Source organism: Lepidochelys kempii, chromosome 14 (genome assembly GCF_965140265.1).
Source record: "Lepidochelys kempii isolate rLepKem1 chromosome 14, rLepKem1.hap2, whole genome shotgun sequence".
Taxonomy (NCBI): domain Eukaryota; kingdom Metazoa; phylum Chordata; order Testudines; family Cheloniidae; genus Lepidochelys; species Lepidochelys kempii.
In genome coordinates, this window is record NC_133269.1 from 40769000 (window position 1) to 40792023 (window position 23024).

Below are 23024 nucleotides of genomic sequence, written 5' to 3' on the forward strand. Positions count from 1 at the left end.
TTCTTGGGGGGTGAGGGGGAATGGAGGGGTCTGATCCCCGCTCCCTACCTTTGGATGTGGGCAGGGATGTGGGGTTCCCTGTCCCCCTAGGGGGTGGGTCTGATTTCCACCCCATGCTCCGCCTCATGTGACCCTTGTGCCTCTGGGGATGTCTCTGCCCCCATCCCTGCCCCACATATATAAGATGGTATCTGGGGCGAGGGCTGTCTCTTGGGGGTGCCTGAACCCCTTTCCGTGCCCCTACGCATGGGATTAGGGGCCTTGTCCATGGGCCATGGGGGCCTTGTGTGGGGAGGGTCAGGGGGTGGAGGAGAGGCGGGAGTCAGCCCCGCAGCGGAGAGGGTGGGGACCTTGAGGAAGGGGCGGAGCAGTGATGGAAAGAGGCGGAGCACAGGCGGGGCCCCCACGGTCCAGGTGGCAGGGCGGCAGTGGCTGCCCCAGGGGAAGCCTATGATGCCCACCACCTATGCTACCCACCATTTTAGTGCACGCGTAGCTTCTTATCTACTAATGGCTTAATGGGACAGGCAGGGGAGAATGAGCTAGAAACAGTGTGCGTGTGGGGGGGGCATCTGTATGTTGCTTGAGGCGGGGAGACACTAGCCTTTTCTCACATGCTTAAAGTTACCGTCAGAGGCATGTCATAAAGCGGCCAAGATTTGGGGACCGAGGCCATGTCTGAGATTTCTCTCCCCTGCCCTGTTTGCAATAACGCACTCCGAGTATTTCAAAGCACGACCATTATCCCTAGTCCACTATCACAAAATGCACGGAGCAGTTGGGAATCACATAATGACCATGTGGCCTAGTGGAGAAACCAGCAGGCTGGGACTAGTCCTGGGTCTGCCCCGGCCCGCTAGGTGACCTTGGGCAAGGCCCATCAGCTCCCCATGCCTCAGTTTCCCATCTGTAAAATGGGGTCATTCTTTGGGGTTTGCTGATGTAAAGCACTGTTTAAAAGCTGGGTCTTTTTGTGCTTCTCTAGCAACGGCAACATATCCGCTGTTAATATCGGTGCGAACATCAACACGCTAAATGACTGCTCCTCCAATATTTCTCTTTCTGTTCAAAAAGCTAGGAAATTCACTGACAAAAAACTTTGTTAACACAGGACTAAGGCTGCCTGGTGATAACTTGTGCCCTTCCAGAAGGCAGAGTCCAGGGGGGAAAATCCTTCTGAAAACCAGGCAATACAGAGTTAAGGTACACGCCCAAGCAACCTTAGCTCTGCCCCCCTGGAGCTGGCAGCATCCAGGGGGAATTATCTGCACTAACTCACTGTGTTAGGGGTAGCTGTACTGAAAGGTGGGAGATCCCTATTCAAATCCTTTTTTCCCACCCAGGCAGAGGGGGGAATTGGCCTGGGGTCTCCCACATCCTGGGTAACTGCTCTAACCACTAGGCTGAAAGTTATAAGAGAGTCGTGCCCCTCGCAACAGCTGTTCTGGGTGCAGTTAGGGGAGATCTGATCATGAATACGGCTGTTGTGACAATTGGCCTATCACTCTTGCCTACTTAGGAGTTCACCGTGAAAAGTAGGTCAAGTTATTTTCAACAGAATTCATTCTAAACAGATGCAAAAGAAGCATCCAGAGAGACTAAGTCCAATCAACACAGGGAAAGTTGATGCGATACAAAGCCTGTGTTGAAATTATGCTGGGTGAAAACGGGAGAGGTGGAGATGGAAGTTAATAAGCCAAAATTGGTGAGACAGATATTAGGCCTAATTGGTGGACAAAATAATGAGGGAGACGAACCCTGCCTCTTACTTTTTTCCCTTCAGTGGTATCTTAAAAAGAGACTGGAAATAAGATCAGCTCTCTTCTCCCGTCCCAGCTTGCTTCGCCTCATGTCATCTTCCCCCAGCTCATCCCCCGACCTGCCAGCACTTCATCCCATCTCGACTCGTCTAAAGGACTTGCTCTTGTTTAGGGAACTTTATTTTCACCTGTGAGTGAAAGTCATCACATTATCGTGAGGTCCGGATCTCAGCCCACCAGTGGGGAGATGGAATTACCAGCACCAGGAAGGTGCATGAGATCCTGTATTGTATTCCCTTCCCTTGTGTTATTTTCTGCCCCACTGTTTCTTTCCTCTCATCCTACCTCGCTCTCTTGGTTTCTTGTCAAATCCTGAAGTCAAGTATATTGCAATCATCCAAACCTGCCTTGTCAAAGGAGAAAGGATGCCATCAGATGACAGCCCTGACCAGTTCATAACTAACCAGATCAAGCATCCACTTGTAACTAACCAGTAGTCCAAAAACATCCACAAAAGCCATATTTCACCCATCTTCTCTGTCCTGTCTCTCCTCCACCCTGTCTGTCTCTGTTCAGAACAGGATACATGCATGCCATTCCCATCAGGACTGAGACTAAAATTAACCATCTCCTTTTCAGCAAAGAAGGGTTGCCCTGAAAACAAGAGACTCTAAGATTTTGACTCCAAAAGCAGAGAGCCTTCGATAAGCTCTACGTTTGTTTTGCATAATCACTCGACTGCCGTTTCCAGATAAAGGCCATACATAAGAGCGGCCATACTGGGTCAGACCAAAGGTCCATCTAGCCCAGTGTCCTGTCTTCTGACAGTGGCCAATGCCAGGTGCCTCAGAGGGAATGAACAGAACAGGGAATCATCAAGTGATCCATCCCCTGTTGCTCATTCCCAGCTTCTGGCCAACATGCGAGAGACACCATCCCTGCCCATCCTGGCTGATAGCCTTTGATTTTGGCCTATTTTGATTTCTTGTTCTTTTCTTGTGTTTAATCAATAAACTTTCAGTTTGAATGGAAGGTGTTGGCCAAGTCACCGAGTGAAACCAAGGGCTCTGTTTAAAACTGTCCCCGAACCCACCTATTGCTGTTTAATGCTGGACACAGAGAGTTGATCAACGCCTTGAACTTTAGGGCTTAGAAATCAGAGTCTATACAACTGAGCCAGGAGGACCCCAGCTATCTTTGGCTGGTTGGGAGATCGTATTGAGGCTTAGGTGTGAGACCAGCACCTGGGGCTTGCCTGAGGCAGCAGTGTGCATACCCAGTGCAATTTTACAGCAAAAATTTCAGTGCCCGGTGAGTTTAGGTGTGTGTTAGTTGGCAGCCAGGTGGGGGTTTGGTGGATCACAGTGGCGCTTAAAATTGCCACTTGGGTGCCTAAATCTGGAGTGCTCCAGATCCCCAGGAACCCTCTGTGATCTGGGTGTAGGCTGTGGACTCTGAATCTCCATTCTCCTCCCCTTTATGGCCTCCAGGCATCCCTCACAACCCCACCGCCTCCTCACCGCCCCATAGCCCCTCCACGCATATGTGACTGAGGGGCATGGATGTGGGGGGCTTGGGCAGTTCTTAATTTGTAATGAAAGAGGTGCCGGGGTTCAAGCAAGTGTTTTTACTTTAATTACTGACACGGCAGGCCCAGAAGTGCCGGGGCTCTGAACTGCCAGGCCCGGAGGTGCCGTGCCGGGGCTCTGAACTGCCAGGCCTGGAGGTGCTGGGGCTCAGCCCTGGCACAAATTACGCCCTGGACTTGGGTAGTGGGGTTCATAGATTCCAAGGCCAGGAGAGACCATTGTAATCATCTCATCTGACCTCCTGTATTGCACCAGCCAGAGAACTTCCCCCAAAGAATTCCTAGAGCAGATCTTTTAGCAAAAACCTCCAGTCTTGATTTTAAAATTCTCATTGGTGGAGAATCCGCCAGTGAATTGCGCCAGTGGTTAGTTACTCCTGTAGGCCCGGCTTGAACATGAGTCATTAGGGAGGCTTTAATTTTTGGAAGACAGGATTAGGGAGGTAAATAGATCAGTAGACTGAAAACTGACTGTCTGGGCTAAAATAAGTAAATGGGTCAATAAGGGCAAGTCTATACACTACAGAATGACTTCGGTGTAACTACGTTGTCCTGGGGTGTGAATATTTCATGCCCTGAGTTATATACCAACCTAATTGCCGGTGTAGACAGTACTGTGTTGGCGGAAGAGCTTCTCCTGCCAACATCGTTACCGCCTTTCATGGAGGTGGATTAACTAAGCCAACAGGAGAGCTTTCTCCCGTCAGCATAGAGCGTCTTCATTAAAGCACTACGGGGTGCGGGACAGCAGTTTAAGTGTAGACCTGCTCAAAGCTAAAAGACAGAATGTCTGAGCTAGTTATGATAAGAGGGAGAACACCCAGGGAAACATTTCCTAAAAACAAGATCATGGACAAGAAAAGTAAGGAGTGCCAAGACAGGTAAAGAGGAAAGCTGACTGTGGACAGAGCATGCTGCACGTGGATTGGTCTTTGCAAAGTAACCAAGCCAATTCTACAGCATGTAATGCAATGTATAGGGAATGTAATGTGATGTGTAAGTGTATGTAAAGAAGGGGGGGGTGTAACTTCAGATGCGTGGTGTACCCACGTTTGAGTTTGATTAATTTGGCATAGCTTTATGCCAAATAAAGAAACCTGAGTGATGAGGCCGGAGTTGAACTGAGTTCTTGGGGAATCGAGTGGAAGAGGTTTAGAAGGCTTCTCCAACGTAGTGGTGCAGTGCCTCGGATCGGATCTATTCATCTGGGGCAGGTAAGGTATCGTTTAGTATATGTCTAGCTTTACTGTCAAGGATCGCAACCCAGCACTTTAGCAATGGCATTGGTAGGGCTTAAATTTGAAGAGGTTTCTGGGGCACTGGGGAACTAAGTTAAATCCAAAGGGGGACCCTCTAGACTCCCAGATAGGTATTAGGAAGAAACTGGGTCTGGGTGGAAAAGGAACGTCAATGAATAGTGCTAAATAACAAATGCAACCAAAAAAATGCAAAACCCCTTATTACTGCAGAGAGTAACCCTGAAAATAAAAGCCCAGCGTAGAGAAGTAAAAGAATTAACCATTATGTTAAAAATGTGGAGGAAGTAAAGAATGGGCAGAAAGAGCAAAAAAGAGATCTATAAAGTGCACGCCATGCCACCTGGCAAAGCAGTTTTAAAATAAAATAAAAGTGGTAAAAATATTTGAAAGGTACTTTATAGTATGTAAAAGAATGCCGGGCAGAGCACAGCAGAAGTCTGTTGAGTGCCACTAACATGTTAAAAGATAGGACCCATTTGCAGCCATAAAAAATAGTATCTTCTTGGTTTTTTTGTAAAGCAAAAAAAATATACAATAAAAAAGCCCAAATCAAGGCTGCAGTTTCACAAGGATAATTTCTAGTGGCTAAAACATCACAAACAACAAGGTGCCACCTTACCAACTAGATGCAAAAAGCATAACAAGCCAATCAAAGGTGTAGGAGGGGAAAACAAAGTAAATTAAAAACATTCCCAAATAATAATAATCAAAAAAACCCCAGAACTTTGTTAACTGTTGCCTTAGGTCCAAGGTAGAAAGCATCTGTCCTTCAGAAACTGTATTTAGTAAGGTTTCAGAGTAGCAGCCGTGTTAGTCTGTATTCGTAAAAAGAACAGGAGGACTTGTGGCACCTTAGAGACTAACCAATTTATGTGAGCATAAGCTTTCGTGAGCTACAGCTCACTTCATCGGATGCATTCCGATGAAGTGAGCTGTAGCTCACAAAAGCTCATGCTCAGATAAATTGGTTAGTCTCTAAGGTGCCACCAGTCCTCCTTTTCTTTTTGTATTTAGTAAGTACAGCTTTGCAGGCTGAGTGTACGAAGCTAAAAAAAAAAAAAAGTGCAAAAACCATTAAAAAAAATCTAAAAGTTTAAAGTTGCCGGAAAAAATGGCTACAAAATGTGTCACTTTAAAAACACAAGTAATTAAATAAAACCTGTCAAAAAGTGTTTGCACAAATTAACACTACAGAGTTTTAAAAAATTGAACCGTTAAAAATTGTAAAAATGTTTGAAAGTCTTTTAAAAAGTAATACATTAAAGTGTTAAATATGCCTTGATTCAATCATAAAACCCAGTTATGGCAGTAGAACTCGGTGCAGTCATGCCGAGTAAAATCCTTAGTGATCAAACAAACCGTGAAAAGGGGAGGTCAGGTGATAACAACGACCACCCCGGGCATTTTTCCCTAGAAAGCCTTTAGAGCCACTTCTGTTGCACTTGGTTCCCCAAGAACTCCGTTCCACTGCAGTCCGGTCGCTTTGGTTCCTGTATTTGACACACACCAAAGCTCTGCCGAGTGGATCAGACTCAAGCGTAGAGGGCGGGCGTAGGGCCTACCCCACACCCAAAGCTACGCAGCAAACCTCTTCCTTTGTAGACGTTTACACGTTACCTGGCATTCGCTACACATTGGGAATTGGCTTGGTCACTTTGCAGGAACAAATCCCTCCGCAGCATGCTCAATGCACGCACTGTCATTGGACGACTTACTCTTTACCTCATCTTATGGTCCAGGCTTCTCGTGTCCATTGTAGATGGTTCCCTGGGGGTTCCCCCTTATTTTAGCTCTTACAAACATTCTGCTTCCAGCCTGCTGATTTATTTACCTCCTTAATCCTGTCTCCTGAGAAATTAGGCCTGACCCGTGTTCAGTTACTCATGTCAAGTCAAGCCTATGTTCCACAGCTTTTGTTTTTCTTTTTTATATTAGTATTTACATAAGAACGGCCCTAGTGGATCAGACCAAAGGTCCGTCTAGCCCAGTGTCCTGTCTTCCGACAGAGACCAGTGCCAGGTGCCCCAGAGGGAATGAACAGAACAGGGAATCATCAAGTGATCCATCCCCTGTCACCCATTCCCAGCTTTTGGCAAACAGAGGCTAGGGACGCCATCCCTGCCCACCCTGGCTAATAGCCACTGATGGACCTAACCTCCAGAACTTATCTACTTCTTTGTTTTACTTGCATTATATTTTAGGATTTTTGTGTTTGTTTTTTGCAGTGGACTACTTAGCAACACAATTTTAAGGCTACAGTAGCTGTAATTATTTGAACCACCATTAATACTAGGCTTAAAGTACTAACGAGGAGGTGGAAGATTATTACTTCTGGTACAGCCCACCAGGGTGTAATTCCACATTACAAACTTGCTTTGCCTTTAAAGCATGTTTTGTCGTTTTGATTTTGCTTTTATTTTAATTTCATTTAAAAAAAACCCTGGTATTTCCTTTTATTACCGCAAGAAATTTAGGTGTGAAACAGAACATAGGTCAATTCAATTAACATTTCCTGAGTCCATTCCAGAAGTGATCCTTTTTAGCCCCCAGACGATGTTTGTTATCACCAGCATAGGCAATTTTTACGTTACTAACATTTCAGTGTTTTAACCCTGCTGTGCAATTTGGAGCCTCTTTTCCCAAAGCGAACCGTTGTGCCGGCATCTTTGTCTGTAAGATGTTACACCTACCTGTGTACATTTCCCAGATGCAAACAGCAGAACAAGTCTGGGAGTTTTTAGTCTTTGTGTTTTCTAACAGTATTTGAGTAGGGAAAAGAAACTTTTTTTTTATACCACATCAGTTGCAGTGGTTTTACATTTAACTTCCTGCTACCAGACCCTTGTCGATTTTTTTATTATTATTATGATTATGTTGCATCAACTGTTATTTTTATTGTATTAAATTTTTAACGTTTGTGGTGACTAAAGAGGACAAGGTTTTTTGCTTCATTTTACTTAAGGCTGCTTTTATTTTGTACAGCATGCCTTTGGCACATGCGATTAGAACACATTGAATTAATTTTATACTTTTTTAAAAGCAATAACAGTATGTATATTATAACAAAGCTTTATTAAGGAGGGTTTTTTTCTCATTTAATGACTCAAGTACTTTGCTTCCAGTATTCTTCTGTTGAAAAGATTGGTTATGTTTTTACAGACTATTTATGTCACCTTGGTTTTAGAGTATCATACTCATTTTGAACAGTTTTGTGTGTGTGCTTGCCATCCCCTCCCTGCCTTGGCAATTTTATGTTTTGGCAGTATATTTTAAAGTATATGTTTAGAACGTTCTTTTAATGGTTTTTAATGATATTTCCCCAAATTTTAGTGGGCATAATTTTTGATGCAGATTGGTAACATTTAGTAACACGGACACACAAATAAACTGAACATTTTTGTGTAATATTTTTAATAGGCTTTAGCCCTAAATTATTTGGACTTGTTTCTCATTTCAGACATTTCACTTCGCTGCTTTTTTTTTTTTTTTTTTAGTTTACAAACCTTTACTATATAGTTTTTTGTTTTTACTTTCATTCTAAAATTTATTTTACAGTACAGTTAAGCAGAACTTTTGGGATAGGATTTGAATGGTTGGCGGGTTTTGACATGTTTTTGAATGCCCACTGCATAGAATCATAGAATCATAGAATATCAGGGTTGGAAGGGACCCCAGAAGGTCATCTAGTCCAACCCCCTGCTCAAAGCAGGACCAATTCCCAGTTAAATCATCCCAGCCAGGGCTTTGTCAAGCCTGACCTTAAAAACCTCTAAGGATGGAGATTCCACCACCTCCCTAGGTAACCCACTCCAGTGCTTCACCACCCTCCTAGTGAAAAAGTTTTTCCTAATATCCAACCTAAACCTCCCCCACTGCAACTTGAGACCATTACTCCTCGTTCTGTCATCTGCTACCATTGAGAACAGTCTAGAGCCATCCTCTTTGGAACCCCCTTTCAGGTAGTTGAAAGCAGCTATCAAATCCCCCCTCATTCTTCTCTTCTGCAGGCTAAACAATCCCAGCTCCCTCAGCCTCTCCTCATAACTCATGTGTTCCAGTCCCCTAATCATTTTTGTTGCCCTTCGCTGGACTCTCTCCAATTTATCCACATCCTTCTTGAAGTGTGGGGCCCAAAACTGGACACAGTACTCCAGATGAGGCCTCACCAATGTCGAATAGACACCCTTTAAAGTAGCTTCATTATTTATAATTAATAAACTGTTTTAAAAAAAAAAACCCCAGAATTTGGATGGCACTTTTGAATGGAATTTTGGTGCATGGGCTTCACTCCTTATGTTTACGGATTTATTTTATTGACGCTGGGTTGCTTTTTGCTTTTAAAGCACGCTTATGCAGTGTCTAGTGGGGTGCAATGTATACCGAATGTAATGTAATATGTAAATGTATCCAAAGGAAGGAGGTTTGGATGTGTGATATACCCTGTACCCACACCCTATGTTTGAGTCTGATCAACTCAGCATAGCTTTGCTGTATGCCAAATAAAGGAACTTGAGTGACAAAACCGAAGTCGAACTGAGTTCTTGGGGAACTGAGTGAAAGATGTCTTGCAGGCTATCCCAAAAACACTCACTGTTAAAAAATTTACACCGTATTTCCAGTCTGAATTTGTCTGGCTTCAACTTCCAGCCCTTGGCTTGTGTAGAACCTTTCTCTGCTAGACTGATGAGCCCATTATTAAATATTTGGTCCCCAGGTAGGTATGTATGGACTGTGATGAAACCACCCCTTAACCTTCTCTTTGTGATGCTAAATAGACTGAGCTTCTGGAGTCAATAAAGCAGGTTTTCTAATCCTTTACTCATTCTTGGGACTCTTATAGGCTCATAGGCTCATAGATATTAAGGTCAGAAGGGACCATTATGATCATCTAGTCTGACCTCCTGCACAATGCAGGCCACAGAATCTCACCCATCCACTCCTGCAATAAACCTCTCACCTATGTCTGAGCTATTGAAGTCCTCAAATCGTGGTTTAAAGACTTCAAGGTGCAGAGAATCCTCCAGCAAGTGACCCGTGCCCCATGCTACACAGGAAGGCGAAAAACCCACAGGGCCTCTTTCAATCTGCCCTGGAGGAAGATTCCTTCCCGACATCAAATATGGCGATCAGCTGAACCCTGCACATATGGGCAAGACTCACCAGCCAGATACCCGGGAAAGAATTCTCTGTAGTAACTCAGACCCCACCCCATCTAACATCCCATCACAGGCCATTGGGCCTATTTACCATGAATAGTTAAACGATAAATTAACTGACAAAATCATGTTATCCCATCATACCATCTCCTCCATAAACTTATCGAGTTTAATCTTGAAGCCAGATAGGTCTTTTGCCCCCACTGCTTCCCTTGGAAGGCTATTCCAGAACTTTACTCCTCTGATGGTTAGAAACCTTCGTCTAATTTCAACCCTCTCAAGTTTATCCCCGGCCTTCTTGAATTGTGGGCACAAGAACTGGACACAGGCAGGATTCCATCAACGGTCGCACCAGTGCCAAACACAGAGGTCAAAATAACCTCTTTGCTCCTCCTTGTGATTCCCCTGTTTATACATCCCAGGATCACTTTAACTCTTTTGGCCAGAGTCCCACTGGGAGCTCGTGTTCCACTGATTATCTGCCACAACCCCCAAATCTTTTTCAGAGTCACTGCTTCCCAGGATAGAGTCCCCCATCCTCTAAGCATGGCCTATAGTCTCTGTTCCTAGATGTGTACATTTACATTTAGCCATATTAAAATACAGATTGTTTGCTTGCACCCAATTCAGATTCCTCTGTACAAGTGACCTGTCCTCTTCAGTAATGACCGCTCCCCCAAATTGTGTGTTATTGGCAAATTTTTATCAGTGATGATTTTATGTTTTCTTCCAGGTCACTGATAAAAATGTTAAAAGGGTTCCCTTCCTATGGTGGCTGTGACATTTTTTTAGTTAGGTGTGGTGTAAGCAGAGCAATGGGTGTGATGCAGGGATTGCTGGGGGGAAGAGAAGGGTTGGAGTGGTGTGTGTTGGAACGGTGTGGGGGGATCAAGGCAATGAGAGGGAATATAGCAGAGAACTGGAGTAGTGTAGGAAGATGTAGTGGGGGCTCTGCCCTTTTGCCAACTTCCACCCCTTGGGGCCGTGCTCTGGCACAGCTACTGAGGGGCCATCACAGCCCTAGACAAAGACATGTGTTAGGATAATGGACCATCCATACACTCTGCTTCTGGAAATCCAGTGCGATGAATAAGGGGGGATATGATAGAGGTCAACAGCCCTGCAGAAAGGGAGATCCCGAGAGGTGCCCGGGCAGGTGAGTTATCAGTGACACTGACATGGAAACCGTCTGGGGAGGGAAGGATAAAAGCCAGGGCTCCCACGACTGTGCTGTGAGCGACTCCCCCAGTTCCGCCTCATTTCACCCAGGTCAAGGTGGGAGTAGCCAGTGTCACACTCTTATGTTGGGCGATTCTCAGGACTTGCCATCCTGACTGACAGCCGGCAGAGCTCCCTGCCTGGCTTTCATACTGTGTGCAGATGTGCTCGCCGCCTCTCAAAAAAGATATCTTGGAATTGGAAAAGGTTCAGAAAAGGGCAGCAAAAATTATTAGGGGTATGCAACGGCTTCCATTTGAGGAAAGATAAATCAGACTGGGACTTTTCAGTTTGGAAAAGAGATGACTAAGGGGGGATATGGTTGAGGTCTATAAAGTCATGACTGGTGTGGAGAAAGTAAATAAGGAAGTGTTGTTAACTCCTTCTCATACCACAAGAACTAGTGGCCACCCAATGACATGAATAGGCAGCAGGTTTAAAACAAACAAAAGGAAGTATTTCTTCACACAACGCACAGTCAATCTGTGAAACTCACTGCCAGAGGATGTTGTGAAGGCCAAGGCTATGACAGGGTTCAAAAAAGAACTAGATAAATTCATGGAGGATAGGTCCATCAATGGCTATTAGCCAGGGTGGGCAGGAATGGAGTCCCTAGCCTCTGTTTGCCAGAAGCTGGGAATGGGGGACAGGGGATGGATCACTTGATGATTCCCTGTTCTGTTCATTCCCTCTGGGACACCTGGCACTGGCCACTGTTGGAAGACAGGACACTGGGCTAGATGGACCTGTGTCTGACACAGTATGGCCGTTCTTATGTACTTATCAATACAGCTCTGAGGAAGAACTGGGTTTGCAAATAGTTTTTCAATGACCCCTCGATGACTAAGGGATCTTCCTCAAAGGGACCTGTATCCTCTGGGGGCCCACAGATATTTGACCGAGCCAAACCACAAAGGCGCACCTTGCAGGAGCGGCCAAAGCTCCTTAAAAGTGTGGGGGGGCCGCTGCTGCCCAAATGGTAGCCCCGCCCTCTGCGATGTCCCTCCCCCTGAACCTCTACCCTCACCCTGCCCCGCCCCTTCACCCAAGGCCCCACCCCCATGCTGTCTCTTCCTCTCAAGACCCCGCCCCCCACTCGCTCCTCTCCGCTCCCTCTCCCCTGTCGCTTGCCCATATGGATGGTAAGATGTGATGTGGCCCCAGGCCCCCACCCTGTTCCGGCACCCCTGGCACCTTGCCCTTCAGCGACATACAAGGCAGAGTTGGGGGTGGAGAAGGGAAGTGGCATCACCTACAAATACCCCCCATCCTCCAAAACATTTTCTCCTCCTGGCTATTCCACCAGACTTCAAAAAAATCCCCCCCCACCCCACCCCCTGGCCGATTTGAAAGGGAAATGCCAGCAGAGGGGATTTCCCCTGCAGACAACGGCTTTTCCCTGCACAGTCATAGAAGGGCGTGAAAACCCATAGTTCTGGCAGCTGTGTAATGTGCCATCTGTGATGCTCAGGGCTGAGGAAATAACAACCCAGCGAGGCTTCCCAGGTGGCCCCGGATCCATTCCAGGCCGTTGTTACTGGTGATTTGAGACAAAGGAGTTTGACAAAACTAAATTCAACTTTATGGCGCCAAAGGGCAAAATAAAAAGGTTGAAGCCCCATCCCCAGCCTAGCCTGGTGCATTTCAGCCCCGGCACCGGTGCGACCTCTTGCAGCTGGGAGAATAAGTGCCAAGAATCCAGGAGACACGCTGGGATCCGGTCCTAGAAGCAAACGCTCCGCAAGCCCGAAACCCAGGGAAGCTCTGGTTAATCATAGAATCTCAGGGTTGGATGGGACCTCAGGAGGGCATCTAGTCCAACCCCCGGCTCAAAACAGGACCAATCCCCAATTTTTGCCCCCGATCCCTAAATGGCCCCCTCAAGGATTGAGCTCACAACCCTGGGTTCAGCAGGCCAATGCTCAAACCAATGAACTATCCCTCCCCTCTCTGGGGGACCTAGAGAATGGGGTGAATTCACAGCAGTGCCAGCATCTCCACTCCCAGCTGAGGCTTTTATTCTTTTGGGGACATCCCTGAATTGTCTGCGAGAGGAGGGGGAAAGAATCTCCATTGTCCCCAAGCAGGACAGGGGCAAATGGGGAAGGGGTGACCAGCAAGCTTCCTCGTCTCTATCTCTCCGGCCTCAGCGATTGGGGTAATTTGGTTCCACGCCTGTTGAGATCCCGGCCTTCCTTCTCCACTTGGCTCAGCCACATCTTCACAGCAGCAACATTCATGGCCCTCTAGAATTTAGGGATTTTTTTCGCCTGACGCTCTAGGGACCTTTTTCGTTTCTTTCCGGCCCTGGTAACATTTCTCAGCCTCCGCTGTTTTGGGCTGCCAGCAGAGACTGATTAAGGTCTCCTGTGGCTAGGGTGACCAGATAGTAGGCGTGAAAAATCGGGACGGGGTGGGAGGTAATAGGTGCCTATATAAGAAAAAACCCTAAATAGCGGGACTGTCCCTATCAGGACATCTGATCATCCGACCTGGAGCTCTGGGCAGAGCAAGTGGTGGGGGTACCGGGTGCCAAAACCATGGGCCTGCCCCCTTCTACCTGCGGCCCCGCCCCCTTCCACCCCTTCTACCTGCGGCCCCGCCCCCTTCCACCCCTTCTGCCTGAGGCCCCGCCCCCATTCCGCCCCTTCTGTCTGCAGCCCTGCCCACAGCCTTACCCTGTTCCACCCCTTCCCCATGGCCCATCCCCTGCTCCACCCATGGCCCCGCCCCATTCTGCCCCTTCCCCCACCACGCTCCCTCCCACCATCCCGCTGCAGCCCCGAGACCTGCGAAGCTCTGTGCACCCCACCGTGGCAGAGCTCCTCCAGACCTGGGGCCACGGCCTGGGGAGATTTTTTCCAGGGGCCCCAAATTGGCTGGGGCCCTTGGGCACGGCAGTAATCTGCCAATGGCTGTCACTTTCCCAGCTCTCTGTCTCCCTCTGCTACGTGCTCTCCCCCACCCTGACTGTATCTCCTGTCGCTGCAGGGGTCAGGCAGGACCTCCCTTCCCCGTCGCAATTGCTGCCTCGTGGACCGCGATGCACCTGTTCGCCCATCGGAGCTCGCGCTGATCCACTCCAAAATGTCAGGGAACGATCTAGGCATCGCTGGGCAGAGCCCTATTGATTTGGAGGAAACCATCAGAAACAAACCTCAAAACCATTTGCGCTTTACAAAGTTGCTCCTTGCTCTCCTGGCTGACAGCTGAGGGGCGGATGCTCAGCCAGCGGGAAGGGGAGTGAACGAGGCTTGATGTCGGCCTTCTTCCTAGCTGGATCCTTCCTCCCCCCGAGGCTGCTCTGTCTGGGGGGCAGGGAGCGCAGATACTAGCCAGCCACACCTCCCTTCCCACCCAGGGGGAAGAAATGTACTTTGGAAGGAGGTGGGGAAAGGAGAGACACACAGATCCCTTGGTGTGGAGTGAGGAGGGATTGAGGGGCACCCAGAGCCTGTGTTGGGGGTGAGGAGGGATTGGGGGCACACAGAGCCCCTGGTGGGGGTGAGGAGGGAGTGGGGGGCACACAGAGCCCCTGGTGGGGGTGAGGAGGGAGTGGGGGGCACACAGAGCCCCTGGTGGGAGTGAGGAGCACACAGTGTCCCCTGGTGTGGGGTGAGGAGGGATTGGGGGCACACAGAGCCCCTGGTGGGGGTGAGGAGGGAGTGAGGAGCACACAGTGTCCCCTGGTGTGGGGTGAGGAGGGATTGGGGGCACACAGAGCCCCTGGTGGGGGTGAGGACAGATTGGTGGTACACAGAGCCCCTGGTGGGGGTGAGGAGGGAGTGAGGAGCACACAGTGTCCCCTGGTGTGGGGTGAGGAGGGATTGGGGGCACACAGAGCCCCTGGTGGGGGTGAGGAGGGAGTGAGGAGCACACAGTGTCCCCTGGTGTGGGGTGAGGAGGGATTGGGGGCACACAGAGCCCCTGGTGGGGGTGAGGACAGATTGGTGGTACACAGAGCCCCTGGTGGGGGTGAGGAGGGAGTGAGGAGCACACAGTGTCCCCTGGTGTGGGGTGAGGAGGGATTGGGGGCACACAGAGCCCCTGGTGGGGGTGAGGAGGGAGTGAGGAGCACACAGTGTCCCCTGGTGTGGGGTGAGGAGGGATTGGGGGCACACAGAGCCCCTGGTGGGGGTGAGGACAGATTGGTGGTACACAGAGCCCCTGGTGGGGGTGAGGAGGGAGTGGGGGGCACACAGAGCCCCTGGTATGGGGTGAGGAGGGAGTGGGGAGCACACAGTGTCCCCTGGTGTGGGGTGAGGAGGGATTGGGGGCACACAGAGCCCCTGGTGGGGGTGAGGACAGATTGGTGGTACACAGTGTCCCCTGGTGGGGGTGAGGAGGGATTGGGGGCACACAGAGCCCCTGGTGGGGGTGAGGAGGGAGTGGGGGGCACACAGAGCCCCTGGTGGGGGTGAGGAGGGATTGGGGGCACACAGAGCCCCTGGTGGGGGTGAGGAGGGATTGGGGGCACACAGTGTCCTCTGGTGTGGGTGAGGAGGGATTGGGGGCACACAGAGCCCCTGGTGGGGGTGAGGACAGATTGGTGGTACACAGAGCCCCTGGTGGGGGTGAGGAGGGAGTGGGGGGCACACAGAGCTCCTGGTATGGGGTGAGGAGGGAGTGGGGGGCACACAGAGCCCCTGGTGGGGGTGAGGACAGATTGGTGGTACACAGAGCCCCTGGTGGGGGTGAGGAGGGAGTGGGGGGCACACAGAGCCCCTGGTATGGGGTGAGGAGGGTTTCAGGGTACACTGAGCCCTTGCTATTGGGGAGAGGGGACTGGGAGACCCTGCCATGGCTGGATGAAGGAAAAAGGAGACACAGAGTCTCTGCCCCAGTGGGACAGGGGGAATGGGGAACACAAAGAGAGTCTTTAGCATGAGGGGGAGAATGGCTATCCGCGGTATGGGCAGAAGGGAGGTCACACCCAGCCAAGATGGGGAAACACACCCCAATAACTGCTGCATGACCGAGCAAGGTGAAATGTATACCGAGAAGCTCAGGCATTCGGTTCTCTCACCACCTCCACCTGCTGGCACCACCGCTTGGTCTACACAAGAAAATTGGGTTGTGTTGCCCCTCTTTACTATTCAGTTCTCCTCGGCATGAGCGGTGACTCCTGGCTGGATTCTCTCTCTATCCCAGCAGGTGATGGGATGTTAAGGGAGAACCAGGCAGGAAAAAATCCACAGCAGGAAGGTCATAAGGAAATGGAAGCACATGAGGCCTTTTTAGGAAGCTCCACAGAGAACATTTCCTAGATTCTTGGAGAGGTCAGAGGGGCAGCCGGGGAAGCAGCCAGGGAAGAAAGTTATTAAATCCCCTAAATTTGGGGGAGGTTGTCGGGACCTCAAGAAAACCACAGCTCAGCAGAGAATCCCCACAGAAGAGAGAAAAAACACACGCACCGGGTGTGGGAAAAGCTTCAGTCAAAGCTCACACCTCATTTCCTGTAATGAAATCCACCCCTGAGCAATGTAGTTAAGCCAACCTAAGTGCCTGTGTAGACAGCACTAGGCCGACAGAAGAATTCTTCCATTGACCTAGCTACTGCCTGTTGCAGAGGTGGATTAACTACAGCGATGGGAGCAGCGTAGGTAGTGTCTACGGCCACTTCAAGTGTAGACAAACCCTACATCATGACCTTGGAGAGAGAGGTTAACGACAGACAGAGAGGCATCTCTGTGCTCCGAAGGAGAGGAGAAAGAACACAGCTGCAATGGATCTTGACAAAGATTTTACTTCCCCGTCCCCGGGGAGGACGCGTTGTCCTAAATGGGGTCTAGCAGGCCTATCCCAACTGGGAGCTCAGTTGTTGGACTTGTGTCTTGAGAGCAGCAACAAAAGCTGTACTTCCCCCCCTCCCCCTTGCCCCCCCATTCCTATCCCCTCTCTTCTCCGCTTGTCTCTGCCAGTTTTGTCAAAGCAGGGAAAGTTCCCACCATTCCCAGCACGCGAGTCCAACACAGAACAAACTCTTCCCCGCCAAGAAGGACTGTTTGACCACATCAGTGATTCTAACCGGTATCGTCTCTCTGGAACGGGGACACCGATAAGGTTGGAATAAAATAATTTTGCATAAGCACTCCATTTCAGTTTCACGACGTTTTGATTCTTTTGTTTTTCTCTTGGAAATGAATAATTTCCCAGAACTCTGGCCTGAATTGTCTACCGCTTGCCATGGGCTGAAGCAAATCCAGGTCTCCGTACTCAGGACCCCAAATCATGTTTAACTGTTTAAGGCTCAGAGACAGGGCTGGGCAAAGACTCTCTGGGCTCGTTTATTCCCTCAAAATGAACACAGCAGATGGGTCGATCCGGAGCAAAACGTGGTCATTATAAAGCAGCCTGTCAGGGCAACGGGGGAGGTCTCAGGAGGGGCATGAGTCCATCTCGCAGCCAGGTTCCCCCCAGGTTTCTTTCCCTGCCGAAAAATGTTCTAGACTCGGCCACGCTTGGAAAACTTGGAGTCGCTTTATTCCAGCACAGACCCACCAGGACTAAACCCACATTTTAAACCCGACTGGTCTACACTTGAAATATAGGTTGACAGAGTTCAGAGGTCCCCAAACTGTGGGGGGGGGAATGTTCAGGGAGGGCATGATGGGGCCTTCTGGGGATGGGGAGAGAGTGCCATCCAGCCCCGCCCCAGCTTTGCTCTGGCCCCGCCCGCAACTGTAGCCCCAACTCCTGGCCCTGTGCCTAGCCCCATCCCTGGCTCCGTACCTAATGGCAGGACCAGCTGCCAGCTTCCACTGCAGCCTGGCTGCGGGTCCGCTCCCAGCCCCATTCCTGCTCCGATTGAGGCCCCCCATGGGGAGGCGGGGAGAGAGTACCACCCAGCCAGCCCCGCCCCCAGCTCCACCCCCAACCTTGGCCCCATTCCCAGCCCTGCCCCTGGCCCGAGACCCACCCCCAGCTGCGGCCCCAGCCTCAGCCCCCTTTCCCGTCTGCACCCCCCACAAGCCTCGGCCCTGCTCCTGGCCCCAGCTTGGGGGGGCATGACCCTGAAAAGTTTGGGGACACCTACATCTCTCAGTGCAGTGTGGAAAATCCACACCCCTAGACATTACACCAGCCTAACCCCCAGCATAGACTCAGCTAGGTGGACAGGAGAATACTTCCATTGGCCTCGCTACTGTCGGCTGGGGAGTTGATGGTCCTCTGTCAATGGACGCTGTCGCTGTGTCTACATGACGGGGTTCTGCCCACAGAGCTACAGCACTGTCCCCCCTGAAATTGTCCCCCCAGGGCAGTGCAGCGCCCCGACTTGGCAGAGGCAGGAACTGGCTTTTCCAGTCTCTGCTGCTCACCTTGTTCCCAGGGCAGTTAATCTGCCCAGGGATGCTGCAGCAGGAACTGGGAACCTCTGACCCTACTTATGTCTCCTTCTGCCCCTTTCATCTCAGCTCTCTATTTTAGTCTGCTGTCTCCGGCTTCTTCCCTCCCCCTCTGCCTGGTGGCTGTTTGTCCCAGGGGCATGTCTGTCCTCTTCCCATGGGTCAGTGCATCTCAGTACAAGCAGAAGCTCTGGGACTTGGGGACACAGGGGGAGCAGAGAAGGGGGTGAGCAGGGACTCTCTGTGCAGAGTCACTGTCCTGCTCTATGTAATGTGAAAAACTGCTCTCTGTCTTAATTTGCTACTTGGGGCACACTGAGCATGCTCACACAAACTGAGCATGCTCAGTAACATCTGCTGAAGCCACTGCCCTTCACCCTGCCCTTATTAGCCATAAGAGTCTGCTGATTGCTTTTCACAGGGGTTAAAAAGGGGGCAAATCGGAGCGGGGGGGTGGCCAGGTTCTGGGCAGGGGACAGAAATTGACTGGTCGCAGGGGGGTCAAGCAGCTGGAGTCAGGGTTAGGATAGGGGCTGAAGGGCAAAATCAGGGATGGAGGGAGGGGGGAAAGGAGACAGGGCTAAGCCCAGGGGTGAGACGCTGCCAGGGGATGACATAGGATAAAACCCCTGCACAGGCAGGGGCAGAGGAGGTAAGAGTTACCCCGGTGGGACTGAGACACCCGTGTTTGCAAAAACAGTGCGGGGGCTGGGGGCAGAAGGCAGAGGGCCTTTTTTATTTCCTCTCCCACAGACAGCAGGGGCTTCCCAGGGCTGGGCTCTGAAAGGCGCAAGGCACCCCGATGAGGAGTCACCGCAGCTCCTCTCCCTCCCAGTGAGGTGCCGCAGGAGACCTGAATCAGTGAAATATTTTACATACGCCCCATAGAAACAAAGAATCCCTCACCAGCGTGTCTGACCACCTAAAGTCTAGCAGTTCACCAGTTTGTCTTGTCTGCAGCTGGATTCCCTGAATTACTCTTAGCACGTCACCATTTCGCTTTGCTATTGTGCAGCTGCACACCAGTGTGCTATTTAATTTATATTTTTAAAACACGGGTTCAAAATGCAGTCTGCATGAGTAATGGCGCATCGTTTTAGCAATGACATCGGTGTTTCTAGTATTGCCCTCACTGTCTTTTGTCCGCGCAGGAAGCGAAGCTGCGAAAGAAATGATCTTTAAATGACCTCACTCTGTTAAGAGGTTTCAGAGGAGCAGCCGTGTTCGTCTGTAGTCGCGAAAAGAAAAGGCGGACTTGTGGCACCTTAGAGACTAGCCAATTTATTTGAGCATAAACTTTCGTGAGCTACAGCCCACTTCATCAGTACACACGTGCACCAGGCAGGGTCGTTTGGAAGCTGAAGACTTTCTGCTTGCGTCCCACGCCACTGTCAAGTTTGAGCAAATTAGGACAAGTCAGCAAATAAGCACAACCTCCTGCATCAGAAACTGCTGCTGCTTACAATTGGCTACCCCACACCAGTAGCCGATTGGGTCCAGTAGCAGTTTAAGATGAGTAATTGCTACTGGTAGCAAATTCATAGACTATTAGGGTTGGAAGGGACCTCAGGAGGTCATCTAGTCCAACCTCCTGCTCAAAGCAGGACTAATCCCCCGTAGTTGCCCCAGATCCCTAAATGGCCCCCTCAAGGATTGAACTCACAACCCTGGGTTTAGCAGGCCAGTGCTCAAACCACTGAGCTATCCCTCCCCCCACCAGATAGCATTTTATCCCTACCCCCAGCCCTTTCCCCAAGTCTCTCCCCATCACCTGCTGGCTCCGGCTCAGGGGCGGGTGTTGGCAGAGCCCGGGGGCTGGTTCCAGTCACCCCTGGGCTGGGCACAGAGGGGGGTTAATGTGGGTCTCTCCCTCCACAGACCCCACTGGGGGGGGCAGCAGCTGCTCAGTCCAGGCTCCCGGCTCACAATGGTCGGGGAGGTGGCATCTGACCCAGGAAGATAAACAAGACACAGAGGGAGCAAGCTTCCCTCTCTGTGCAAAAACCAGAGCCCTCTGGATGAGCCCCGTTCTGCACACTAGGGTGACCAGATGTCCTGATTTTATAGGGACAGTCCCGAAATTTGGGGCTTTTTCTTATATAGGCTCCTATTACCCCCCACCCCCATCCCGATTTTTCACATTTGCTGTCTGGTCACCCTAACACTGGCCCCCAAAGCAGGACCCCCCCGGGGGACCGGGGCGGAATCCTGCGAATCACCCCCAGACTCTGAGTCCTGGATTAAGGTCCATGGAGGGCTGGGAGAGGTTGCCCGTGTCCAGGGGTGCGCATCCCCGAAAAGGCAGGGGGGCTTGGGGCTGGGTGGGGGAGCTGCAGCTGGGGGGTTGGAATAATTTGTACAGTGTGTGTGGGGGTGGAGGGCTGAGAGCCATTGAACCAAACTGCAAACCCTGCATATGATGGAAACCACTTCAAGCCGGGGGGTGCGGCAGCCCCCCTCCTTCCAGCGCCTCTGGGCTGCGGTGCCATGCAGTTTATCGCTAGGACCCAGACGGGAGCAGGGCTGGGGTCACGCTGGCCCGGCAGCAGGAAGTGATGTGACTTGCACTCCCCGGTTGGTGGCTACAGTAACTCTTTGTTGTTGCTGTCTGGGTGAGTCCCAAACCCCCTTTCCCCCACCCCACGCAGAGCTGGGCCTCCAGACCGGGCAGGATCCCACCTGAGCGCCTCTGCCCAAGTAAGTCTTGGAGCCAAGGTAAAAGAAATCTTCCCATCCACTACGCCTCTATGTGCGGGGGGGGGGGGAGAGGGTTAGGCCAGGGGTGTGTATTTTTCACAAGTGAATTTTCACATCCCGGTGCAGTGTAGGGGTGCAAAGTGCGTGTGCCTTGCAAACTCCATGTGCTGGTGTGAATTTCCATCGCTCTGGAGAAGTCAATGGAGCTGCCGCCAACTGAGAGCAGCTGGGGATCTGTCTTGGGAAAAGAAACCCACTGTATGATCAGTGTTTATTAGAGTAACAATTTGTACAAAGCTGCTTTAGTCTCCTCCAGAGTCAGCTAATGCCCAACCAAGTGGAATACGATTTTGGTTTTGCATCCCTGCCCATCCTGGCTAATAGCCATTGATGGACCTATCCTCCACTACTTTTATGAACCCTGCATCTGAAGAAGTGGGTTTTTTACCCACGAAAGCTTATGCCCAAATAAATCTTAGTCTTTAAGGCGCCACTGGACTCCTCGTTGTTTTTGTGGGTACAAACTAACATGGCTACCCCTCTGATTTATGAACCCTGTTAGTCTTTTGGCCTTTGCAACATCCTCTGGCAAAGAGTTTGGTTGACTGTGTGTTGTGTGTAGAAATATATACATTTGTTTGTTTTAAACCTGCTGCCTATTCATTTCATTTCATTTGGTGACCCCTAGTTCTTGTGGTATGAGAAGGAGTAAATAACCCTTCCTTATTTACTTTTCCATCCACTCATGACTTTATACACCTCTATCCTACCCCCCCATCTCTTTTCTAAGCTGAAAAGTCCCCGTTTTATTAATCTCTCCTCATACAGAAGCTGTTCCATCCCCCTAATCATTTTTGTTGCCCTTTGCTGAACCTTTTCCAATTCCAGTATATCTTTTTTGAGATGGGGCAACCACATCTGCCCGCAGTATTCAGGGTGTGGGCGTACCATGGGTTTCTACAGAGGCAATCTGATATTTTCTGTCCTATTATCCATCCCTTTCTAAATGATTCCCAACATTCCGTTGGCTTTTTTGACTGCCGCTGCACACGGAGTGGATGTTTTCAGGGGACTATCCACAATGACTCCACGATCTTTTTCTTTCTATAAGCAAACTACAAAGGGACAAAGCCTGCTAGCTCAAGATTTTGTTTTGTTATTTTATTCTGTCATTATATTTTTAAAGGCCTTGTCTACACTAGGATTTTAGGGGCTGATTTTCAAAGGCACAAAGGGCAGAGGTCTGTTCTGTGTTTGTATAGTCCCCTAGCTCAATAAGTCCAGGTGGGTGAGGATACCTGTCCTTGGGCCAACTTCTGTTGGCGACAGAGACAAGCTTTCAAGCTTACACAGAGCACTTCAACTTAAGTCTGGGCCTGAGCTGACGAAGAGCTCTGTCTCTTTCACCAATATAAGTTTATCCAATAACAGATATTACCTACCCACCCTGGCTTCAGGATTTTGCACCATGTTTAAATAGCAGTGAGTAGGAATAGGAAAGTGATTTTACATTTCTGCAACATTGGTGAGACTGGTACTGGAATACTGCCTGCCGTTCTGGTGTCCACATATTAAAAAGGGTGTTGGCAAAATTGGAAAGGTGTGCAGAAAAGATTCAGGGGCTGGAGAAGGTGCTTTATAGCAAGAGTCTTAGGTCTGGTCTACACTACAGACTTCTGTAAGTATAATGCACAGTCAACCTGTGGAACTCCTTGCCAGAGGATGTTGTGAAGGCCTAGACTACAACAGGGTTAAAAAAAAACTACATAAGTTCATGGAGAATGGGTCCATCAATGGCTATTAGCCAGGATGGGCAGGAATGGTGTCCCTAGCCTCTGTTTGCCAGAAGCTTGGAATGAGCGACAGGGGATGGATCAGTTGATGAGTCCCTGTTCTGTTCATTCTGTCTGGGGCACCTGGCACTAGCCACTGTCGGAAGACAGGATACTGGGCTAGATAGACCATTGGTCTGACCATATGGCCGTTCTTATGTTTTTAAC

The 23024-nt window shown here is 49.9% G+C and overlaps 2 protein-coding genes and 1 long non-coding RNA gene across 3 annotated transcripts in view; 2 read left to right on the forward strand and 1 right to left on the reverse strand.

The window, feature by feature from the left end:
- Window positions 1-23024, forward strand: part of LOC140897524 (uncharacterized) — a 122471-nt gene that overhangs the window by 90818 nt on the left and 8629 nt on the right. The gene's annotated exons all lie outside the window — the stretch shown is intronic.
- Window positions 1-23024, forward strand: part of LOC140897909 (uncharacterized) — an 80008-nt gene that overhangs the window by 23597 nt on the left and 33387 nt on the right. The window lies entirely within an intron of this gene.
- LOC140897936 (uncharacterized) lies at window positions 19593-20845 on the reverse strand. Its single transcript, XR_012154883.1, has 3 exons — window positions 20737-20845; window positions 20099-20273; window positions 19593-19715 (listed from the first exon to the last, which is right to left on the reverse strand). It is a non-coding gene; the product is annotated as an uncharacterized lncRNA (long non-coding RNA).